Raw genomic sequence first — 25,604 nt, forward strand, 5'->3', positions numbered from 1 at the left:
GCAACAGATGCTGATGATAGATACTTAGCTGAGTGGTTAAGGCCATTACCTTAACAAAGGAACAGGTTTGGCTGGTTCAGCAGGTTTTAACCTCGCAGATGCAGGATCACAGGCCTAAAAGAGACCCATGGATATCGGGGGTGGTGGTGGTGGCATGGGTTGGCAAACTAAGGCCCAGGGGCTGGATCCGGCCCAATTGCCTTCTGGATCCGGCCCGCAGACAGTCCGGGAATCACCGTGTGGATTGTCATGGATCTGATTCTGATCGTTCAGTCTGCACCATTTCCCGTCCCCTCCCTCACACACCGTGCCAGCGCCTCCTCCCTCCTCCTGGCTTCTCCCCGCCCTGCCTAGAGGGGGAAGGGGACTGGGCTTTGTTGAGCCGCAGTTGGTTGAGCGCCATCTTAAGCAGCCCCTCTCCAGAGCCAGTCCTTTTGCGCTGCTCATCGTCCTTCTGCCGCTGCCGCCAGCCCCTGCCACTCGCAAGGCACAGGTAAGCAGCCACCGGGGCTCATCCAGTGCTGTGGAGAAGGGAAGGGAGAGTCGTGGGGGGGGATTTTTTCTTCAAAATATAGTCCAGCCCCCCCACAAGGTTTGAGGGACAGCCCCCCCCACGGAAAAAGTTTGCTGACCCCTGATCTAGGCTGACCTCCCAAGCCTAGAACAATATACTATACCTGGGAGCTACCAGTGGCGTAGCATGGGGGGTGCAGGGGGGGCCGGCCGCACCGGGTGCAACATCTGGGGGTTAGGGTTAGGGGGCACAAATCCATGGGTTAGGGGGCGCAAATTACTTGCCTTGCCCCGGGTGCTGACAACCCACGCTACGCCACTGGGAGCTACAGCTCAAGAAGCCTGCTGAAATATAAATTTAGGGTAGAAAATACCCAATTAGAGGAAAACATTTCCCCCCAAGCTGTTAAGAGCAGTTCTAGATTTACCTGTACATCAGTCAACACCTGTACATCACTAAATGTCTTGGCCTCTTTTCCCCCTCACTGTGCTAACACTGAGCCAACCGTTTCCACAAGCAGATATTATTGGCTGGAAAATGGATGTCTTTTATCTCTTTAGGAAATCAGCAGCCTAGTTTCTTGGTAAGAGGAGGCTCATTAGTACCAGATGTGAACCCAGAAAGTAAAAATAAGAATGGCAGACTCTGGATTCAAGAGGCATCAAGAGAGTTTGAAAGGTCAGTGCCAGAAGAATGAGAATTGCTGCCACACGATAAAAGAAAGCTAAATGAGTCTGCAAAAAAAGAAAGATGAATGTGTGCTGCTGAGGTCTACAAGCACAAGAATAGGTCAGATAACAACACAAACTGAGGAATTATTTTCTTATAGCAGCAGTCAATTGCACCCTGGTGGTTTTCAAACAAAAAAAAGTGGACAATGATGAACAATACACAAGGTTTCAAGCTTTTGGGCTACATTTTATGAATATTTCACACTTGTCAAATATAGTACAAAGCATCATTTTTAAAATAATAATAAATGGCTTCCTTTGGAAGCAGCGAGTACAACAAAGCAAAGAACATAAGTTGTATCCACATGGGTGAAGTACAGTTTACACATCTCCAAATTACTGAGACAAAACTGTAACAAACCTCCTGCTCAGCTCAAATTACTGAGGCTTTCTTGGAAACAGTGATACTTACAAATGCCTTTTCCTTCATGTCAGTGGGCTACATTTCAAATTCTATATATTTTGGAAAGTTGTTCACCATGTATCTGGACACCTCTTAAAATATCATAACCAATTTTGCATGGTGGTTTGTCAGAGCAAGGGGCAGGTTTTCATCTATATTGGGATACAATTGGATGCCATTTTGGACCAAGATGGCAGGCAGACTGAGCCTTTCTAAACTGCACTGATTGTTTTCTTAGCCTACCTGAGCAATGTCAGGTATGAGTCATCCAGTATTATAAGTTGTTTCATTACCCTATTAACATTGCAAAGGTGCCTTCATTTTACTGTTTTCAGTATCTACTACAGTGGTACCTCAGGTTACATACGCTTCAGGTTACATACGCTTCAGGTTACAGACTCCACTAACCCATAAATAGTACCTTGGGTTAAGAACTTTGCTTCAGGATGAGAACAGAAATCGTGCTCCGGCGGCGCAGCGGCAGCAGGAGGCCCCATTAGCTAAAGTGGTGCTTCAGGTTAAGAACAGTTTCAGGTTAAGAACGGACCTCCGGAATGAATTAAGTACTTAACCCGAGGTACCACTGTAAAATGCTTTTGTTTTGGCAAGCCTACCCAGACGTGTAATTTTCTTATGTATATTTGAGGTTTTTTTAAGCCTGTTGGTTTCTTATGACTATTTATACTATTTTATGTAAGCTGCTTACTTGATTTATGTAATTTGATTAAGTGGTCCATAAATCTTGTTAAATAAGTAAAATAAATACCTCCTAAGTGGTGCACAACAAACGAACAAAAATCCAGTCAAAGGAAATCGCACAAATACACATATATACAAGATTGAGCAGCAAAGAAAACATTAACTAAACCAGCAAAAAGAACAAGCATCAGCAGAAAACCAATACTGTTCACTGGGACCTGAGGGGAGGAATGTCTTCGATAGCCAGCAAAAGATGAATAAGGAAGGGCTCAGAGGAGCCTCCCTTGGGGAAAGTAGTTCCATCCACAGTGTGCAACCCAGAAGGCTTGGCCTAGTCACACTCAACCCACACATTTAAAGTACATGGTTTTCCCCAAAGAATCATAAGAACAGTAGTTTGTTAACGGTGCTGTGAACTGTAGCTCTGTTGAGGGGTAAACTGCAGTTCCCAGTATTGTACAGTCGTACCTCGGCTCCTGAACGCCTTGGGAGTCGAACGTTCTGGCTCCCAAACGATTGAAAACCAGAAGTGAGTGTTCCGGTTTTCGAATGTTCATTTGGAAGCCAAATGTCTGATGGGGCTTCCGCGGCTTCCGATTGGCTGCAGCAGCTTCCTGAAGCCAATCAGAAGCTGCGCTTTGGAAGTTGAACATTTCAGAAGTCAAACAGACTTCTGGAATGGATTCTGTTCGACTTCTGAGGTACGACTGTATTTGGGGGCGGTGGGGTGTTAGGTGTTTTTAATGTGCTTTAAATGTATGGTGCGGCCAACAACACTTCAAGCATTGGTGTGATATAGAAGAAGCCCTCCTATAAATCATATGAAGACAGGCAGACACTTAATATTCTAGTCCCAAGTACTAAGGGATGTGGAGGTAATAACCAGCACTTTAAATTAGGCTTGGAAACAAACTGGGCACTAATTATATGCAAAATGATATGCAAAAAACCCCCCAAACCAAAGCAACATAAATTATACATATAAAAGAGTCAAACCCTGTGCGGTACTATATTTCTGCCACATAGTTTTATAAATATATTAATACATAAATAGTTGTACAGAGTTATATGCCGTGTTGTATGTATCTGTTTATTTGCTGGTTGCTTTTGGAAACTGAGCATACATGCATATGATATATGAATAATATTGTACATATAATAGCGCACACACACATATATAATATGAGATCATTCTTTCTTATTTCAGTGGAACTGTGAAAAATATGTGGATAAGTCTGACATCAAGATGTTCAGAAAATTCCAGGCATGACCTCATTCAGCTGAACCTTCTTGAACACATGAAGAATGGAAGTGGAGCCGGTGGGAACAAGGACACTAGACTTGTATGTGGCCTCCTGCCCTTCTTCCTCACTTGAACCCCACCCAGACGCCAAACTGTCGCTCTAGAGACCAAGCATTATTCCCAAGCCACTTAATCAGCATTTGGAAAAGACTGTGGCTAGGTTCCAAAGCAAAGGTAGGCACCTTTTAAGGCCCTTGATTTCAGGGGACTTAATTTCACCAGTCTTCAGATTGTGGTCATGAATTGTAATTGGCTACTTAAGGCAGAAAAAAATGATTGTGGTATGGTTTGGCCATGCGTAGTAATGCAGGAGGATGTTACATTATTCATTCCTTAATCCTAGACTTCCTATGAAAATGAAGTCCAGGCTCACTTTCCAGGAGGCTCTACCAATGTTGGGTTCATAAGGACACATATAACCAGCACAGCAGTGAAATGGAAGAAGCTGCTGATATCTTCAGCCTCTTCAATTGGCGAGCAAATTTGTTGCTTGTCTTCAGTGCCAGCCTCCTCTAAAATATGGCGACATCTTTTTTTATGCAAAGTGAGAGCAGCTAACTGCCATCTCCCCTGCATAAATGTGTCCCACACAATACATCAATTATCGGTAAAAAGTGGCTGATATAAGAACCCTGTTGAATATACTAGCACTCTCTGTAACAAAAAAATATATGTAAAAATTCATTGGTGCTTCTGTAAGGTCGCTCATCTTTGATTTAACAGATGCGGAAAAGGCCAAGAAAGTTGGTAAATCAACTGTCAATGAGAGGGAAGAAATTGTTGAGAGAAGCAAAGATTCTCTGTTACACTAAAATTAAAAAAAAAGTTGAGCTATTGAAGTTCTCTTGTATCAAATATACAGTGCCTATTGCCTTGCAATTACCATATTCTCTGGCCTCTTTCCTCATTTATCATACACATAAGGTGATTATTCTGAGCTCTGCAATTCAGCATGCTGTATTTTCAGGAACTAGGTTGCCAAGCCATGTCTGAGGAGCCTCCAGAGCCTTAAACAGCTGCATGGCAGGGAGAAGTTTGGCAAATAATTGCTTTGCTAAAGCGGACACAATCCTGCCCTTTGCATTCCTTCCCATAAAGCAATGTAGATTCAGAATCTGAGAGGGCAGAGGGAGACCAGTTGCCAGGCAGTTCCACTTCCCTCATGTCTTCTTTCCTCACACTTGTCAGGCTTCAGAGCCTCATCTCCCCTATTGACAATGAGAGCTGTCAGTCTTATGAAGCATCTCTTTCCAAAGAAAGCAGGAAACAGCCAATGTATGCTCAGTACATTGTCTTTATGGCATGTTTTGTCCCACTCTTTAAATGCGGCTTCTTTTTTAATTCCACCCTTAGTTCCAGGAGCTTGGGGTGGCAAACATTGTGCCTCCTCTTGTCTCAGAACACCTGGATAACACAGTTGTTAGAGCATGAGACTCTTAATCTCAAGGGCATGGGTTTGAGCCCCATGCTGGGCAAAAAGATTCCTGCTTTGCAGAGGATTAGACTAGAGGTTTCTCATGCTCCCTTCCAACTCTACAGTTATATGATCCACAACAGCCCTTTGCAGCTGGCTAGGCTATGAGTGAGTGGTCCATTGTCACCCAGCGTGAGGTGTGGTTTGAAGCGCCCAAAGCCACCACAGTCCCATGAAACTAGTTGTGCAGTTTTCTGGATCCGGGTCACTGTTTATTCGGGGCAGAATGAGTTGCCATTTGTTTGGCAGGCAGCATTGATCATTTTTCTTTTCATGAACAGCATTGCACCCAACTTGGTCTACTCAGTAGCTATTTCCCTAAAATATTCCGTTTGCAGGGTCTTTTCCTCCTGGCCTATGCTCACATTATCCTTCTGGATTAAGAAAAATAAATAGGAAAAGGTGGGGGGACCTTGCGGGTGACAAGTTTTCAAGTCACAGATTTATTCTGTAAATATTATGGCAGAGACTGTGGCAAGGAAAACACCAGGAGGGAAAACTAGATCTCCTGCTGCTATTCAGCCTAGTCACAATAGTTTGGGTAGATTACACGTACTCAGCTCCTATCTTTGCAGTTGGGAATTTGCTTAGAAAATACATTTTCTTTCTCCCCCTTGAAAGGTTTTAGGGCAAAGCAGGTTATTCCACGCTTTTGGCGAAACAAGTGTTTCCACACAGATAACGTATTCTGCATACTATAACATTTTCTAATGTCTGGCCTTTCCAGAACTGTATGGGGGGAAATGAGAAAATGTCAGCAGACTTTGAACTGGTACAGTTTAGTTGGACTCACAGCACTTAATTCTTTATTGTATGATTTATATCCCATCCTTCATCATGAATATTCCCAGGGTGGGCATCAAGCATTTAAAATGCAAGGGGAACAGAAATAAGAACCCCATTAAAACAGTCAAAATATCATGTAACTCTCAATGGCCAAGGTGCCAACTTTATAGGCAGCATATGTTGTTGTTGTTGTTATTTATTATTTATTGAATTTATATCCCATCTTTCCTCCAAAAGGAACCCAGGGTGGCAAACTCACCACCATTTCAAAAACAAAACAGCTAGACAGTTAAAATATTATAAAAACAATTAAAATTAAAAACACCTAGAAAAACTTTGAAAACACTGAAAAACATCCCAAAATGCCTTGTGGAAGAGAAAAGTCTGTGGCTGGTGCTGAAAGATGGGTGGTGTTGGCACTACCAGGCTGGTGGCATCAGCATGCATGCATGCCAAGGGTGTTGGAGAATGCTGCTTGTTTATTTCTTGAAATTTTGTCCAAGGAACTCAAGGTGGCGTATAATAATAATAATAATAATAATAATAATAATAATAATAATAAATTTATTTATACCTCGCCCTCCCCGGCCAGAGCCGGGCTCAGGGCAGCTAACACCACCAGTAAAATTAGAGTAAAAACATAATAGGAGGGGGAAAACCCCAATTTAAAATACAGGTTAAAATGCAATTTAAAATGCAGCCTCATTTTAAAAGTAGCTCATAGTGAAGGGACAGGATACCCAAATCCTGTCTGAAATCACCCCAGGCTTCAATAATCACACCAGGCCTCAAAACTGTCCAGAATTCCTTTTGTCTTCTAAAAATCCAAAACAGCTTTTCTCTGCTCTCCTCTGCTCTATCACAAGATGCTGTGGCAAAAGGCAAAATGTTACTTTTAAAGGCTAATGAATAGGCTCTGTTCATAGCAGGCCTGAGACTGAATCTTATCCAGTGGCGTAGCGTGGGGGGTGCAGGGGGGGCCGGCCGCACCGGGCGCAACATCTGGGGTTAGGGCAAATCCACAGGTTAGGGGGCGCAAATCCACGGGTTAGGGGGTGCAAATTACTTGCCTTGCCCCGGGTGCTGATAACCCACGCTACGCCACTGATCTTATCTCATTCTAGTTGCAACTTCTTGGACATGCTCAGACATGCTGAACCACTCTCATTCCCCTTTCCTGGGAAGAGTCCCAAGATAGCTTTCTGTTCATGCTCAGAGGAACTCATGGGGCAGGACTCTGGAGAAAGGGGGAGGGAACTAGAAAGGGGTATATATGCTTGTGCACATGACTGTGAATTTCGTGCATGCTTTTTGTGACTTATCACACTTGCTCCTTCTACCAGTTCATGGATGGTAGAAATGAAAGCCTTTTCTCCGAAACTATTCCTTGAGTGTCTGTTGACTCCCACTTCCCTTTCCCAGGTGCAATATTTTCCCCACCCGAGGGCAAAGCCTCATAAGGCTACATTTCTTGGTGCGTTTGGCCGGGAAAAACAGATTCCCTGAGGATAAGGGATGTGGGTCCAAGGCGTCCCTGTGGTGAACAGCTCGGTTCGTGTCAGCAGTTCCAGTGCACATCCTGCCAAGTTCGTGGGAGGAATTGCCACCCGTTCCTGAGTGGACACACTGCAAGGACCGGAGAAAAGCAACGGCCATAAGAAGGTACCTCAAGAAACAAGGTAGGCTCCACAGGGATAGGTGGGAGCAAGCTCCACAGGGCATAGGTGGAAGCAAACAAACAGGGCCTGATCAGCCCGACCAGTAGGGTAGAAAAAGTGCCACTGGTTTTGGTGTCGCCCAGAAAAAGCAGTAAAGGGTGCTGCTGGGCCCCGGTCGAAGTCTAAGCGCTGCTGGTTGTGGTTGTTTGTTGGTTTTGTGCGCAGAAGAAGCAGTAAAAAAAAAGGTGCTCTTGGGCCCCGGTCGAAGTCTAAGCGCTGCCGGTTGTGGTTTTGGTTTTGGTAAAAAAGGGATTGAGAGAGGTGCATGGGTTGCTGAATGTGCGTGTGGGGACACTCCAGTGAATGTTTTGAGTGTGAGAGACGTTGAAAGCAACGTCTGGCCTGTGACTGAGTGAAAAAATAACTAGAAGGAGGGAGTGTCCCAGTATCCCAAGTGTTCCAGGGTTCCAGGGTCATGGAGAAAAAGCTGTAAAACAACTCCCACGACCCCCCTGCAACGTTTCCTGAACAAACTGGAAAGACGCCACGAAGGGAGAAGATTGGGGATTTTAAAACGGAAGAAAAAATAGACTCCAACACTTATGTGAAATTCCTGACCGTCCCCCATGGCTTAGGAAAAATAGAACTGTGATTAGCCCAAGCCAAAACTGTGCCCAGTATGGCAGCAAGTACAAGTTAGAAAAAAACAGCAGTCTTGCCTGACCCAGAAGAGGAAGGAATAATTAGCCCACCTCCACCCTATGCAGCAACTGCACCAGGGCTAAATGAGGTTCCCCCTACCCAACCCCCAAAGCAAAGAGACTGAGGAAGAAAGACAAGAGGAAGTTGAGAATGGTGAAATTCAGAAGGAATCGGGTGAAATAGACAAGCAGACAGACCAAAAGAGTATTTCAGTATGTGAATTGGCAGAAAGAAAAGAGCAGAAGATTTTAAAGAGCCAGTGAGATAGAGCCAGTAAGCAATCCAAAAGAGTGAGCTGGATGTGGCTTCTTGAGTTCTAGAAGCAGCACAATGCAAGGATGTGAATTGACAGAAAGAAACAGAGCAGAAGGCTTTGAGAGCCGCATGGGACAGAACTGTAAAAAAAAGAGACATTTAAACCCGAGGGATCAAAGAGCCCTAGGATTACAATACTGACCATTGAGGAAATACGCAAGATACATGCCCTCAGGGCAGCGGACAATACTGATGTTGCAATTGAGGCAGCTAAAACTCCACTTTGATGCCCCCACCCCACTGAGTGTACAACCCCCTGGAGTCATCCGACGCCCAGGACCACGGACCTCCAAGCACTTTTAATCAGAATCCTTCTTTTGAAGAGGACCCGGCCAAAATAATTAGGGGTTTGTCTTCAGCAGCCAGAAAGCCAAAAATGCAATCCCGGAAGGTGTCCAAGGGGAGGGGCAGAAGACGCCTAGGGAAGAAGCCAGTGTGCCATCTGCAGGCAAGAGAGTCACTGGAAAATGGAATGCCCACAGGCCCCACGCCCGACACACCCCACCCCCACAGGCTGGGAACAATAAGATTTCTCAAAAATGATTTCTTCTCATCTCTGTTCTTGCTAAAAGACTGTTGCAGTGAAAAAGCAAGTGAACAGACTGTTTTTTAAAATCATGCAAGTAACAGGACATCAGCTTTTTTTTTTTCCCTTGTGCCAGGTGCTTGGAGGTAGCTTCAGAGCGTTATCTCTTGGCTGCTATCCCAAGAAGAAAATGCTGCATTCTCGCCAACCAGCTACCCTGAACCTCACACTTTCTGGATTTACAGTTCAGCCACAAAAACCCAGAAGGCCAAGGGTTGCCCACTCCCTGTACTAACCTGAAGAAGTGACTTTCTTAAAAAGCAAGTGAATGCTTTCTGTGAACTTTGTCAAGTTTTTCTTTTTAAGGTGCAATTTTACTCTGAAAAAGGAGCCGCAGCATAACAGGAATTTTGAAACTTTGCCAGAAGCAAGGGAACACATTGGACACTAGCAAACTTGGCAGATGAAAACTGAAATTTGCAACATGGCTTACAGGTCACGAGAGCTCTGAAAATTAGTGCTCAGAGACAAAGACTTTTAAAAATCTCACCTGGCAAAAACTTAACCCAAGGAACAGAACTGTTAACCCCTTGCGAAGTTTCCTGCCAAGCATACCCTTTTGAGTTAATATTCCTTATGTGCAAATGTTATCTATCAATTTGTTCTGTGCAATCGCTGCCGTCTTTGTTATCTCTTCTCTTAACAGGTGGACTTTTGCCAGAATACCTTATGAACCAGGTGATGAGGACCCAGATTGGACCCAGACGCCCAGACATCGCTCCAGCCTTGTTGGAAGAGACCCAAGCTGCCCGACGCCCACCAGACGACCCGACGCCCGTGAGATGACCACCCTGCCTTCCTGCATCACCCCTGGCGTTTTGCACGGCTCAAGAATCCAGCATGGATTGAAAGAGGACATTTTCTCATTTTCTTTCCTTTCCTTTTGCATAACTGAACTTTATAGAAGGTTGCGGGGCCCCTGGATAGCTTTACAACACCCCTGCAGAGGAGGGTATTTGTGTGGGTTGTTCAGTCAGGGAAATTATGCCCCAGCCCGCTTCCACCTGGCAGAGCTCCACCCAGAGCCTTAACCGAAGCCCCCCTTGAACCACAGCACCAACTTGATAATAACCCTGTGCACGAATGGCACAGATAAGGCTAGGTTCACCGAATTACTGGCTGGCTTTGTGTCAATGAATCAAAGAGTGCCAGTGACGATCTGACATGTACGTTCCCAGCCCAAACCGTTACACCTGAGTCCACGCCAGGAACTCTTTCTGGCTTGGTGTGGCCTTCAGAAGGGGAAGGTAGTGTCTCTGCTCACAGACGTGTGTCAGGCAGGCTTATGGAAGGCGAGCTTCTCATATCCACCCACAGGGATGGTATGGAGTGTGTTTCCCAGCCTACCTACTTCCTACCATGTGGATTCCTGAGCAGGTAGCCACTGCACCCCATCAAAGGAGACGCTTGGCTGACCTAGCAACAGTTGCAGGAAGCAGCTCCCAGCTCCCAAACTTGGGGCAAGCATCAGTGGCCTCAAGAAAGGATAGTGGTCCATTTGGGACAGGCCTGGCGGCTGTCCAAAAACAAACAGGGGGGAATGAAGGGACAGGATACCCAAATCCTGTCTGAAATCACCCCAGGCTTCAATAATCACACCAGGCCTCAAAACTGTCCAGAATTCCTTTTGTCTTCTAAAAATCCAAAACAGCTTTTCTCTGTTCTCCTCTGCTCTATCACAAGATGCTGTGGCAAAAGGCAAAATGTTACTTTTAAAGGCTAATGAATAGGCTCTGTTCATAGCAGGCCTGAGACTGACTCTTATCTCATTCTAGTTGCAACTTCTTGGACATGCTCGGACATGCTGAACCACTCTCATTCCCCTTTCCTGGGAAGAGTCCCAAGATAGCTTTCTGTTCATGCTCAGAGGAACTCATGGGGCAGGACTCTGGAGAAAGGGGGAGGGAACTAGAAAGGGGTATATATGCTTGTGCACATGACTGTGAATTTCGTGCACGCTTTTTGTGACTTATCACACTTGCTCCTTCTACCAGTTGATGGATGGTAGAAATAAAAGCCTTTTCTCTGAAACTATTCCTTGAGTGTCTGTTGACTCCCACTTCCGTTTCCCAGGCGCAATATTTTCCCCACCCGAGGGCAAAGCCTCATAAGGCTACAATAGATCAAAACCATAAGGGGAGGGAAACATAAGGGTCAGACTGAGTCCAAACCAAAGGCCAGGTGGAATAGCTCTGTCTTGCAGGCCCTGCGGAAAGATGTCAAGTCCCGCAGGGCCCTAGTCTCTTGTGACAGAGTGTTCCACCAAGTCGGGGCCAGTACTGAAAAGGCCCTGGCCCTAGTTGAGACCAATCTAACCAGCTTGCGACCTGGGACCTCCAAAATGTTGTCATCTGTGGACCTTACATGTGCCTCCTGCTCCTCCTCACTGAATCCCCACAATGACCATGTGAGGAAGGTTAGGCTGAGAAGTAGTAGTGACTGGCCTAAGGTAACCCAGTGTGCTTCAGGGCTAAGGTGTGATTTGAACCCTGGTCTCCCACATCCTACTCAGACACTTCTAACCATTATGCCACACTGGTGCTTTCTCTTAGGCGCTTTCTCCGGCTAGGTGCCTCAGTCCTGAATGTTACATGGTGAGGCCTAACATTAGGCCTCTGGGTGCCCTGCATTTCTCTCTATCCTACAGCTAGTCTCTCCAGGTGAGGGAGCTCATTTCATTATTGGCTGCTTAGACTGCAGTCTCAGATACCTCCTGTAAGCAAGGCCCATTGGGTGTTTTCTGGCCGTGTGTCCTCCTTTCCTAGCCTCCTAACTCCCATTTCTCTCTGACTACTAGAAGGTGTGGGACAAAGCCAAGCAAGTACCGCAAGGCGCCCATAGCGCTTGGCACAGGGTTAATCCCTGGCGCTGAAAACATCTGCTGGGGCCAAGCCCTACCAAGGATTAAGTCCCTGGAGTTAAAATAGAAACGTAGCTCGAGCTAAATTGTAAATGGCATTTCCCTCTGCCCTCAGCTAACTACAAATAAACAGATATATTTTAGAACATCTTCCTTAGACACATTTTCCAGCCAAGAAGAAAATGACACGGTGGGGAAATTGATGTTGCTCAGTTTGATCAGTCATTACTTTGGCAATGTTCACATCAGTGGCTTAAATCACAGCAAGGCCGTACCCCCCCTGCTACGTTTCAAGTCACATTTGCACATTGCTGTACACACCTGGGGGGGGGGGACAACAAGAATGTCTTCACTCAATGCACGTTACCTGTTTAGTATCCCCACACCTGCAGGCCCCCTAAATGCCTATTTATAAAGCTGTCGTCTGTGCTTGCGTAACAGCTGTCTCCCTCAACTGTGAAGTAAATGTGGTTTACATTTTCAAACTGGATGGAAGCTGGCTCAAAGGAAACATGCATCAAACAACAGTATTTCTCAAGAGACAACAGGATACATATGGAGTGTGGTACCGTCATGTGCACACTGCTTCAAATGCCAGCTTGGAAGCACACTGGGGCCAGAGTAAATTATAATATCTACACAGCCTTGGACCTAATTATTACGGTCACACTAGAAACAGTGTTACAGATCTGTGTACACACTATATATTTAAAGCAGTTTTAAAGTGTGCACCCCCCCCCAAAAAAAAAACACCTCACAAAGGATCCTGGAAGCTGCAGTTTGTTAAGTGTACTGGGAATTCTAGCCTTGTGCAGGGTAAACTACAGTTCCCAGGATTTTTGAGGGTGTGTGCTTTAAATCTGCTTTAAATGTATGGTTTGTATTCCTTTAAATCTCAAGGAGCCAGTGCTTTTTTTCCAGGGGCCACTCAATGGACCGGCACTGTGTGTGTGAAAAAGTGTGGCACTTTATTGTAACAACTTCATGGTGAGTACAGGCATCTACAGTGGTACCTCGGGTTACATACACTTCAGGTTACAGACTCCGCTAACCCAGAAATATTACCTCGGGTTAAGAACGTTTGGCCTATTGCTCTCCGTCATAGGATGACATGGCATCCAGCCAGGTGAGGTGGGAAAATGCCCACCTGTTTGTCTCTTTGGCAACAGAGCTCACTCTTTGGACATGTAAATAGCTGTACAGTGGTACCTCAGGTTACATATGCTTCAGGTTACATACGCTTCAGCTTACAGACTCCGCTAACCCAGAAATAGTACCTCGGGTTAAGAACTTTGCTTCAGGATGAGAACAGAAATCGTGCTCCGGCAGCGCGGCGGCAGCGGGAGGCCCCATTAGCTAAAGTGGTGCTTCAGGTTAAGAACAGTTTCAGGTTAAGAATGGACCTCCGGAACGAATTAAGTACATAACCAGAGGTACCACTGTATTTTTCTAGAAAAACAACAACACTGCAAGGAGCATTTGCATTAGGAGAGTTCAAGGAGGAAATGACCCCCAGGTTCCCTTTCGACTCTACAATTCTATGATTCTCCCTCCCCCCTCGGAATGTGGGCCTGATCATACCACACACACACACACACACACACACACACCTCTGTCTCATATAGTTTATGCCTCGTTGGTAAAACTTGGTCGTGTCACTGCAAACTGGAGTTGAGGACTCACATGATGCAGAGGTGTAGCTGGGGTGGGTGGGGGTACAGGGTGCACTGGGCGCCATACCACGGGGGGGGACTTACCCCATGGGCAGCTCACCCCGCCCCCAGTGCTCCCGAACAGTTAGCTACGCCGCTGACATGATGGAACGTTTCTGACTCTGGAGTGCAAAACCAATTCCATCCAAACAGAAAACTTAGCCACCAGATGTCAAGGAAATAAACAACTATTTGACTTTTAGAAGACATCTGAAGGCAGCCCTGTTTAGGGAAGTTTTTAATGTTTGACGTTTTATTCTGTTTAATATTCTGTTGGGAGCTGCCCAGAGTGGCTGGGGAAACCCAGCCAGATGGGCGGGGTATAAATAATAAATAAATTAATAAATTATTATTAGTATTATTAGTATTATTATCATCATCATCAGAGAGAAGGGTATGTGTGAACCACCCTGTGATCTTCAGAAGAAGGTTGGTGTACAAATGAATGAATGAATGAATGAATAAAATAAATAACTGTTTCCCGATAGTTATCTATCTGGAATTGTTGTTGCTGTTGTGTTTTAACAGTGTAACATCCAGCCAGGTGAACTCTCATCTGCAATCTGGAGGGATGCAGCCCCGATTCAGGTGCTTCCATGAGCAACTACTCAACAGTAGGGGTTTCTTCCTAGAAGAGCATCCTCAGCTCGCAATTGTTCTCTCCAAGAACCTGTCTTTGGTCAAACTCCAACAGCCTCCCCGTGCGCCATTCAAAGTGGCCTTTTGGCAAAGCACATTGCCAAACAGGATGATATATCATTGTTTATTTTTGGGATGTGTGGGAGCATGCTGGGCATAACAAGAAAATGTATTATTTTTAGAGAAGGCATTGACAAACTATCCTCCACTTTCATGCTTCAGGATTCCTCGTCCCTTTTAATAAACAACAACAACAACAGTAGAGAAGGCACAGAGATGTTCTGCATACAAATCAGGAGAGCAGCAGCAAAGATCTTTCATCCCTGCCCTTAATCTTCATGGCACTTTATTGCTCCAAAGACACAGAATATAATTCTTTTATTATTTCCCAAATTACAGTATGCTACGCATGCAAATCTGGCTTCCTAGAGAAAAGTCGTTTATTTGTGGTGGGCAAATGCTGTTTCCCCATCGTCGTGTGGGAGGAAAGTTTGGTGCTTTTGCACCCGAGGCACTCAGCTCCTGTAACAATGATACAACTGGAAATGAGAGAATCTCCTCTGAGCAAGCAGCTCATGATAGCGAAGCCAATTCATTTTCAATATCAGCGATATCGACACATGAAGTGGCTTGTGGTTAGGGTACAAAGCATATCACAAAACTCTCAAATGTTTCAGTGTGCAGACGGAGGGATTAAATAGAAGAAAACGTCAAGTTCACAAAAGTTCACAAGAAAAAGGAAGGAAATCGGTGATGTCACCCATTGTTGTAGCAGCAGAGACATGTGCAGAGTTTGGCACAGACGCTTGGTTCTGTTTGTTTTCCTGCCACAGCTCAACTGCAGCATGCAGTTCTTGGAAGAGGACAAAATCAAAGTTGTGCACAGTCTGAACTTCCATGGCAAGCTTAGAGTGGAGAGTTCAGGTCCTGTGCATCTCTGCACAGATTTGGAGCTCTCAATTGGTTCTTAGAATCCACAGCAATGGATGCACTCACCCATTTCGTTCTTCTCTCTTGTTTTTTGCAAACTTGATTTCCCCCTGAATATAGTTTTGCTCCCTGAAAAATCAAAAACAGTTCAATAATAAAGGGCACCAAACAGAGCACTCACTTTATGTGCCTTTCCAAATATCCTCTTCTTGTATTTTATTTATTTAAAAGCATTTATAAACCAATTAACATTTTTAGAAATCTAGCGGGTCTGTATAGGGGCAGGCAGTCTTTCAGGTAACCTGATCCCAAGTTGTTCATGAATTTATATGTTCAGAACAACAAGAAGAAGAGTTTGGATTTGATATTCAGCTTTATCACTTCCCTAAGGAGTCTCAAAGCAGCTAACATTCTCCTTTCCCTTCCTCCCCCACAACAAACACTCTGTGAGGTGAGTGGGGCTGAGAGACTTCAGAGAAGTGTGACTAGCCCAAGGTCACCCAGTAGCTGCATGTGGAGGAGTAGGGATGCGAACCCGGTACACCAGATTACGAGACTACCGCTCTTAACCACTACACCACAGAAGTTCCTTAAACATGGCCCAGGAGCTGATTTGCACCCATTGCAGTTCCCTCATGTGTAAGATGTGAGCATCCAGGAGTTTTGTTTGCTTATTTATTAAGACTTAAGTTGCACCAGTTGGTATTGCTTAGTTCCTTCTGTTTCTGTGGTGGAAGCTGTATTTTGTGGTTTCCACTTTTCAATTTAATACCGAAATTGCCATTAATGGCTGTGGCAAGACTGTTGTTTACTTGCTTGGCTGCAGTAGTTTCTACCATTGACCACCTATGCTGAACAGAACATCTAAGACTCATGGTAACTCTATCTAGCCACTCGCTGAGCTTCTGCGTAGCATGCCTTGCAACCACAATAGCTGATAGCACAAATCCATACAGGATGGCACAGGTTAAAAAGGAAAGAAAAGCTCTTCAGATTGTTTCCCCAACATGATGCTGCCACCACATGCTAACTAGCAGAATGCCCAGTCCCACACAATTCCCATAAGCATCATGCTTTAAAAAGTGCTGTGGACCCAATCCATGTACTGCTCGTGTGCGCAATAAATTCATTTCTGTGGTCATGGAATTGTAAAATTGGAAGAGACCCCCAGAGCCATCAAGTCCAATCCCTTGCAAGGCAGGAATCACAGCTAAAGAATCCTTGACAGATGGCCATCCAACCACTGCTTTAACACCTCCAAGGATGGAGAGTCCACCACTTTCCAAGGTAGTCTGTTCCACTGTTGAACAGCTGCGATTGTCAGAAAGCTATTTCTAATGTTTATGCATAATCTACTTTCTTGTAATTTGAATCCATTGGTTTGGGTCCTCCCCTCTGAAGCAGCAGAAAACAAGCTTGCTGCACCTTCCATGTGACAGCCCTTCAGATATTTGAAGATGGTGCTACATATGAGTACAGGATATATAAAGGAGTAAGTTGCTTTTTATTAAAAATTAATTGGCGGAGTTAATCAATACCAGCCAATGCGCACAATAAGATGTTATTATCTCCCAGCCTCTTGAGTGTCATAGTTTGTCTGTCAGAGATGTGTGGGCAGTCCGGCAAGGGAAAAGGCTTCATCTATTGCCAAGAATAAACCAAGGCAAGACATTCTTTTCCAGCGTCTAGCATACTGTTGTGCGAACTCCTGTCTTCTAGTGGCAAGAGACTCCAGAAGTGCCTGCACTTATACAGGTTTGGGCTTCGTTGAAATGAAGGTCAATGGAGACTGTAGTGTCTTCAGGATATATGGTTTGATTTACACCTACACACAGCCCAAACATAGGATGGAGGAGCTCAAAGCATCAACACTCCAACAGATCTTGTTTCCCCATTAGGTTTCCAGGGAAGCCCCAAGTCACAGCTTTATGTCTTGCACAGAACATGACACGTCTTTGTGTCTCTATCTTTGTGTCTCTATCTTTTGGCACCAGCCAAAACTGACACACACAGCCCCCTTTGGCCTATTGCACTCCATCATAGGATGACATGGCATCCAGCCAGGTGAGGTGGGAAAATGCCCACCCATTTGTCTCTTTGGCAACAGAGCTCACTCTTTGTACATGTAAATAGCTGTACTAAACTGGTTGGCTAAGGCCATTACATGAACAAAGAAACTGGTCTCATTGGTTCAACAGTTCTTCCACTACGTTCCAAAACTTCACTGGATACAGAATCACAAGCTTTGAAGCAACCCACAGATATAATCCAGGCTGACCCCCAAACCCGCTTATAAAAGAAACCTGTAAAATTCTACTCCACGGTTGACTCATGGCTCGCCCACACTTCCACTTGTGCTTAGTCGAAAAGGTACAGGTGTGATTAACCACTTGACCCATGATTTCTAGGCATGGATCCAAGTTGTTTCCCCCTTGCCCCACTCCTTTCCATGGGAAAACCCACTCTTTAATGCTTCATATCTTCCAAATAAGTATGCAAAGGATTGCAGATCTGGAGCTAGAAGTGTTCCACACATACTTTCCTTACAACTGAGATTCAGAGGGCCACATTTTGCTTACCTCTAAGAAAAGTTGCATCTCTGAGCTGCTGTCTGTGAACATGGCTGCAGCCATTCACGCTGCCACATGACATGGATGATGGGGACCTGTCTTAAAATCCAAACAGTTTTAATTTACAGCATTTATATTTATGCCATTGTGGAGGTGCTTATGGAGGAGCATTTTGCAAGACTTCTCTCTAGCCCCTGCTGAGAGAGCTCTTTATTCCCCATATATTTAATCACGAATCAGTTTAAACTTCAAAAGGTACTTAGGTAAAGATATACAAGTAGGTTAATGATTAAAATGATCTGATGCAAATCTCTGGGACTTAGATATAGATCTAAGCACTTGGTGTATGTGTGATATATAGATATAGAGACAGATAGATAGATAAAGCACACACACATAACTTGTACTTCAAAGAAAAGCAGTATTAAAGTTCTCAGAAGGAAGATAATTGCTTGAAAGCCTGGGAAAGGAGGCGGGGGGAGGGGGAGAATCATCAGTCCCCACCAGCAGCAGATGAATTTTACAATTTTACTTCCTCATAAACACTCAAGAGAAGGAGCAATGTATTTGCAAGCAATGAGCCGCACTTTTTCATTAACTTCTTGTCAGCCACTGTTTTCAAAGATCCTCATTTGTCCTCAGAGAGTTTAGCTTTACATGCAGCGCCACTGTAGTCACCTGCTGAGCTTGGGCAGAATTGGTAAGGAAGAGAGACATCTAAAGGCACATCAAGGAAATGAGCTGCTGCCGTACAGATCCATTGCCTCTCGTCTGCTTTCAGCATCCCCTTTTAAATGATAATCAGAGGAGGCTTCATTGTTTCACCAGAAGTGAAGCAGATTCACACAAAATAAGCCGCGTTGTACCTTGTAACGGAAAGACAAGGCAATGACTTGAACAACTCAGCTTCATCTCCTGAGATGGATCAGACAAATGACACCTTTTGAGCTGTGATCCCTTTTAATTTTACAGACTGCTCATTACCATACACTGAGCACTTTATCATCCTTACATCTTTTATTTTCACAAATTCACATTGAAATGAGTCACCACTGTCCCCAATGGACAGCTGGGACAGAGTTGGACGGTCTCCCCTGCCATTTCCATGCATGGAAGCTGACCCAACCAGCAGTTAAGTCCTACAAATGCTGGAGTGACAACAGCATCATCTCCCATCCCTGAGGGCAGAAGCCCCATGGGAGATTTGGGGGCTCACAGGAACATTAGATGAATTTGTGGGGGTGGGTGAAGTGTTTGGACTTTCTTGTTTCCCCAATTATATCATTAGGAATGGTAAGAGGACTTCAGAATTTCGTTCCTAATTGAACCAAGGAGAGTTTGCCCAAAGTAAACTAATCTCCCTAGCACAGAACCTGAAATTTTCTTTCTCCCAAGAAGCAGGGAGATTCAACAATATAATCAACATAGTTTGAGGTCTGAGGTTGAGGTTAGCGGGATGTTGCAACCTCCTTGACAACTTTGGGAATGGGAGGGTGGAAGAGGCAAAGCAATCTAACAGAACTATATCGCAGCACTTTAGAAATAATTCAGATGCAAAAATTCTCCTCCTTCCTGTAGCTATTACACTCCTTAAAGGTTTGTTGTATATTTAGCAAAGCAGCTTGAACTGTAATGGATAATTTAGTTTCAAATGATCTAGCAAACAGGAAAAATGGAAAGGCAAAACCAAAAGAAAAGGACATTTGTTTAAGCATTCATGTGTTACCTAATTTTGTTTTAATTGACTTTTTGAAGAACACTGTATATTCCTTTCCTCAGAAATGCAAGCTGGAGCATTATATAGCAGCATCATTATGAAAGTTGTTTTATGCAAATTAGCGGTCACAGCTAGTGCACATTCTGTCAGTCTCAAAAAAAGGAGGAGAAACTGTGAGTTGGAGCCTCAGCAAGATCAGTCCAGCTCATTCATTACTTTTCCCATGTAGTGCTTTATCTAGGTAGGTAGATATTAATATCTATGTGTATGGTACTGTACTGCAAGGGTGGAGAACCTGTCACCCTCCAGATGTTGAACTCCAATTCCCACCATCCCTCACTCCAATCCCGGTGGACTAGGGTTAGTGGGAGTTGTAGTCCAGCAACATCTGGAGAGTCACAGGTTCATCACCTCTGCTTTACAATGTATGCAATGATAGGTAACATGAGAAGAATATGCGATTATTTCATTTACATATACCTAGAGTTGGTTATGCTATGGTTTGGGGTTTTGCTTGTTATTCTTAAAGCTTCATGAAACAGATGAGCACTATTCTCATAACTTAATTCAAATATTTAGTCAATATTGGAAGCCATAGCCAAATATGAAGAGGAATCAGTTGCCTGCGTACATGTTGCTTCACGAATGTAAACTCTTTATTTGGCATCAAAGAACATGCCTTCTGGATTAAGTAAGTATAGGAACACATTGACAACTGCACGTGCTGAAACGCTGTAAGAGTATAGGTCATAAATTGCAGCTGGGTTCTGTTTAATGCGTTTTCTTTTCAGGCTAATCAATATTGACACATCAATAAAGACAATCGAATGCTTGCTTTTAATATTTCAAAAGTCTGCTGTCTTTATTGACTTTGTACCTGTCATGCTCAAGACAACAAGAAAACAGTCCCAGCTGGTGAGATTATTTGAAGTACGTTATATTACCAAAGGCAGGCAAAACAGTTTTTCTGATGTCACCACATTGTTTTAAAGTTTATTAGTTTTACAATCTATGGTTACTTCTGAGCCATACAAAAGGCAAATAAATTTCATCTGAAAGTGCATCTTAATTCTTGAGTTCTTGTTTAATTTGCTGCCTTAATATAATGCCAATATAAACCCAACTTAATACAATGCCATTCCTTTTTAAGAAGCTACTTATTTATTTGGTAATTATCTTTTCCCATGACCATTAAAGGAGAGCAGAATCTTGCTTACTAAAATAAAATTCAATTTTTTTTTCAGAATTCTGTATACAAACCAGTTCTGGGTGTGGGAGCTGCATTGAACATGAAATCTATGGAAACATTTCTATAGCATTACCCTACCATTCATTTGAAGAGAAGCCGAACAATACCCAGTGCTCTAGGTTGTGGCATGTACCTTATTATATACTGCCTTGCACCAAGATAACCAAAAGACAATTTACAAAATAAAAATCAATACAATAAAGCTGAAGAGCAATAACAAATTAAAAATATGCAAAAAAAATATGCGCATTTCCTATCAATCTGATCGAACTGACTTGAAGGATGCATGCCTGAACATTGCATCCTCCTCACACTGCCCTGTCAGTGGCCCCCTGAAAAATGTGCCCGGGGCCATTGCTCTGGCAGCCCCCCACTGTGCTTCTGTGCTTAGTAAAGAAGGGAATGAGGTTTTGTTTCCCATGATCAGATGTCTTTAGTTTGGGGCTCCCAAGATCTCCTAGCTTAGGTCCTCCAGTTGCTTTAATCTGGGTCTGGTTCCATGCAAATAAACTGGCACCACTTTCAGGAAAAGATTTATCACTCCCCCCTCTTAAATATGCAGTAGACCTGGTCTGTTAACATTCACCCTCTGCAACCCAAATTAGAAGGTTGCTTACCTGGTAGAGTCCATAAAATGAATCAATGTGAAGAGCTAGTGTGGGTTATGTATCATGTAACATCAAGATAAGAAGATATAGTATATAAAAACAAAACAAAACCCCTGGTAAGATATTGGCACCATGGTCAATAGCATCGCTTGCAGACACTGAGGGTGATGTGCTCAGCTGCTGCTTGTGGGCTTTCCATGGGTATCTGGTTGGCCACTGTAAGAGCAGAGCGCTGGACCAGGTGGGTCTTTGGCCTGATCCACCAGGCTGTATGGGTTGAACTTAATCAGATAGGTGAGGGATGCATGGATGGGTGGAGGTTCAAGCATGATTACTTCATGCAGTGTGATTAAAATGTATGGAACATACCTTTAATTCACATTGAAATATGGATTCATTACATTTATTTACATTTCCTCCTGGTTACCATGTGTGGGTCCTTCTCCCATTTTTCATCCTCACAACAACCAGCCTGTGGGGTAGGCTAGGCTGAGAGAGGGAGTATGCCTGTCCCAAGAACACACAGTGGAGTAACTTAACTAAAAACTACAAGTGGGTTTACAGATATAAGGTGATATTCAATGCACTAGCACAAGAGATGGTGCACCTGCAGAGTGGAACTGTCTACTCCTGTTCCCTGAAACAGCAGCAGCAGCATCCCCGCACCCTCAAAATTAGCTCCAGGGGGTTTGGGACTCTCCAGAGAAGAATTTGGGGTGGGGTAGGGTGTGCAGGGTGGGTGGCGCTGTGGGTTAAACCACAGAGCCTAGGACTCAGAAGGTTGGCGGTTCGAATCCCCGCGGCGGGGTGAGCTCCTGTTGCTCGGTCCCTGCTCCTGCCAACCTAGCAGTTCGAAAGCACGTCAAAGTGCAAGTAGATAAATAAGTACCGCTCCAGCAGGAAGGTAAACAGCGTTTCCGTGCGCTGCTCTGGTTTGCCAGAAGCAGCTTAGTCATGCTGGCCACATGACCCGGAAGCTGTACGCCGGCTCCCTCGGCCAGTAAAGCGAGATGAGCGCCGCAACCCCAGAGTTGGCCACGACTGGACCTAATGGTCAGGGGTCCCTTTACCTTACTAGGGTGTGCAGGCAAAAGAAAAGAAACAGAAATGCTGCTATGCCTCTGAGGCTGCTTTAGTTACAACCCATATTTTAAATAAGATAAATTATGAATCAAATACAGGTAAGTCATTTTTGCAGTTTTCATCCATTCAATGGGGTTTTGACCCCATCCAGAAAAAAAGCAAAGCGTGGTTAAGGTTGCCGGCATATAGAGGTTTTGCAAACTCATCAGCATTACTTATTTATGTCACAAAGGGAAAAATGTCACCCATTTGCTCATCTTTCTCCAGTTCTGACACTTCCTCAGGCTCTGGTGGCAGGTCAGGATTAATTAGCTCACTGATGTATTGATGCCACAGTTCCTTAGGCTATCCCTGCTTCAGATTGCTGCGCTACAGAGCAAAGAGTGACAGCTATTGAAATTAAATGAATGTCACTTTTATCTCATGACCCTCCTCTTTGCTTCTTGAATGATTTTGTTAAAAAAAAAACCTAGAGGGGAGATACTGAATCGCAAACAAGTATCATTTGCAATCATTTTACCATTGATTAAAACACACGTCAATATTAGCAGTCTCTAGTTACCTAAGCATCTAACACCCCAATTAATAAATGTGTCAGCTCCTGTTCTCTGTCTTTTGTAATTAAGTTCCATCAGGCATCCTCTTTCTCCTATTCATCCATCCTACCATCATTGACTGTCTCAGCAGAATTCAGGAAGAGTGATGTGGATTTGGAAACAGCTCTGCAGATGCATCCCAATCACTTGTTCTGCCATCATCAGAAATGCAGAGAATGGTGGCCTAGCAAAGGGTTTCTCTGCAGTAGCCCTAAATTGTGGTACGCTCTCCCCACAAAGGTGGGTCTAGCATCTTCCTTATACAGCTTCCATCTTAAAGAGACACCAGTTAACAGTTCTGGAATTCTTTTGTGGGAGCCACCTCTAATGGCTTGTTTAATCTCTACTTGTGCTGCTGTTTGATTAGAATCATGTTATAGTTGTATATAAACTGCTTTATTTGCCTTTAGTTATATGACTATATTGCTATATCCCACCCTAGAACCTTATGGTGGAGCTACCACAAAAAAGGCCCTTTTTCTGGTTGTTGCCCAATATACTCCCACAGGGAATGGTACAACCATGAGTGTCTCCCTTGATGACCTTAGTGAGTGGGCTGGTTTGTATGGAAGAAGGCATTCTCTCAGATAACCTGGTCCCAAGTTGTATAGCGGCTTATAGGTTAATACCAAAATCTCAACCTAGGCCAAGTAACATTTCAGCAGCCAAAGCAGCACCTTTAAACAATGGTGTTCTATGTCCACAGCTAGACAAGCAGTTAGATAACTTAGCCATTGCATTCTGTGCTAGTGGCAGCTTCTGGAACCGAGGTGAAGCAATGACCTGACTCAGAATAAAGCCAGCTTTCTATGTAACTTACAATCATACAATTGTAGAGTTGGAAGGGACCATGAGAGTCATCTGGTCCAACCACCGGCAATGCAGCAATCTTTTTGCCCAGCATGGTGCTTGACCCTACAAGCCTGAGATTAAGAGTCTCATGCTGTTGCTATAAACTCCCTCCTGTGGAAGGTTTGTCAGCCCCTTCTTAACCAACTTCTCAACACTTGGTGTCTTATTCTAGTCTTCTTTTAGTAGGAGCTAGCTTACCTACCTGAGCAGTACATTATCCTGATTTGACTCTCCTGCTTTGATTGTTGTTAACTGTAATGCTGTTTTAATGGGAACGTATATTACATATATTAATTATGGATGTTTTAATGTATTCAGTTTACTATGCATTTTAATTAGAGGTAGCTGTATTTCTATAATTGGTTTTGCTGTTGGCTTTGATTTGTTTGTGAACCACCTTGATATTTCTTCTTGAAATGAAAGGCAGTATATTATTTTCCTAGTAATAAGATTATTAATACTATTGTGTCATTGATCCTTTTGCTCGGATCTATTGCCAATTTTAGTTACGTTGCCTTGCCTACACTGCTAAAAAATGTATTTTGGAATGTTGACCTTTTTCAACTGTTATTTTTATTAGATTTTTAATTTTTGTTTTAAATGTTTCATTGCACACCACTTTTGGGAGCATTCGGGGAGGAGGTGACTCATAAATTCCAATACAAATAAGTCAACCCAACGGATTCAAGACTTGTAGACAAATCCAACAGTCACTATATCTCTACAACCCCATGGAAACTGCTTGACTTATATACAAATATACAGGAACTACCATAAGAAAAAACTGTTACTTACACCTTTCTAAAACAGTATCCGCAGAGCGGCATAGACATATTGAGATAGAAACTTTGCATCAAATAAACTGGGACTTTCCGGTTCATTTCCTCCCTAGGTAATTCTACAGCCTCCGTTGTCAAGAATGCACCACAAGTACATCCGATAAAAATAGAAACAAGATGCTAGGAAATGGGGACATGTGGCCATAGGGAATATGCTTGTTTGTCCCAGTCACATCTCTAGTTCCTTTAATGGGCCTGGAATGAACACAACATGTCTTCACCTGCAAGAACACTGTATCTTCAGGCAACTCAGAATGGCGCATTTCTCCATGAAAGCAAACCCTAATGACCATTATCTGTAAGAAAACTAATACCTGATGTTAAGAACTTCAGGCATAAACACAGCAAGCAAAATTAAGTAACTGTCACCATTGTATGGAAGAAGTTTCCATAAGTAGCAAAGGGAGGGAGTGGGGTGTGTGTGACTAATGATTTTAAGATTATTATTATTATTTAATTGGGAATAAGCTAAAAGGATGAGGCAACTTACCATTTTATCTAAGCGATGGTATATACTCTGTGAAAGACAAGTGCATGTTATTTCCCTCCTCAATGCAGTTAATTCTATCAATCCACTTCAATATTTGTACTGTTGCTATCTTCACTATATTATGCTCAAAACCAAGAACACAAACAAGTTGTTGTTTATGTGTTGGGTAGCGACTTGGTTGCAAAATCTGGGCTTTCACTTCCTAGTATAGTCTATAAATGGAATGTGCTGTGTGTTATGGCTTCAGCTCATTTTATTTACAGGCTGCCATGGCAAAAGCAGAAGAAT

At 43.7% G+C, this 25,604-nt stretch overlaps 1 protein-coding gene and 1 long non-coding RNA gene across 2 annotated transcripts in view; one reads left to right on the plus strand and one right to left on the minus strand.

Annotated features, from left to right (window-relative positions):
• Positions 1-25,397, minus strand: part of IL15 (interleukin 15) — an 82,407-nt gene extending 57,010 nt beyond the window's left edge. Inside the window, exon 1 of the mRNA XM_083571986.1 lies at positions 25,317-25,397. The gene's annotated coding sequence lies outside the window, so the exon portion shown is untranslated. The remainder of the gene's footprint in view (positions 1-25,316) is intronic.
• On the plus strand, positions 216-4,537 carry LOC310742561. The gene is made up of 3 exons (XR_014538556.1): positions 216-690; positions 846-1,192; positions 3,555-4,537. It is a non-coding gene; the product is annotated as an uncharacterized lncRNA (long non-coding RNA).
• Positions 25,398-25,604: the final 207 nt, after the last annotated feature.

This window comes from Podarcis filfolensis, assembly GCF_964270895.1.
Source record: "Podarcis filfolensis genome assembly, chromosome: 9".
In the NCBI taxonomy this organism is placed as follows: domain Eukaryota; kingdom Metazoa; phylum Chordata; class Lepidosauria; order Squamata; family Lacertidae; genus Podarcis; species Podarcis filfolensis.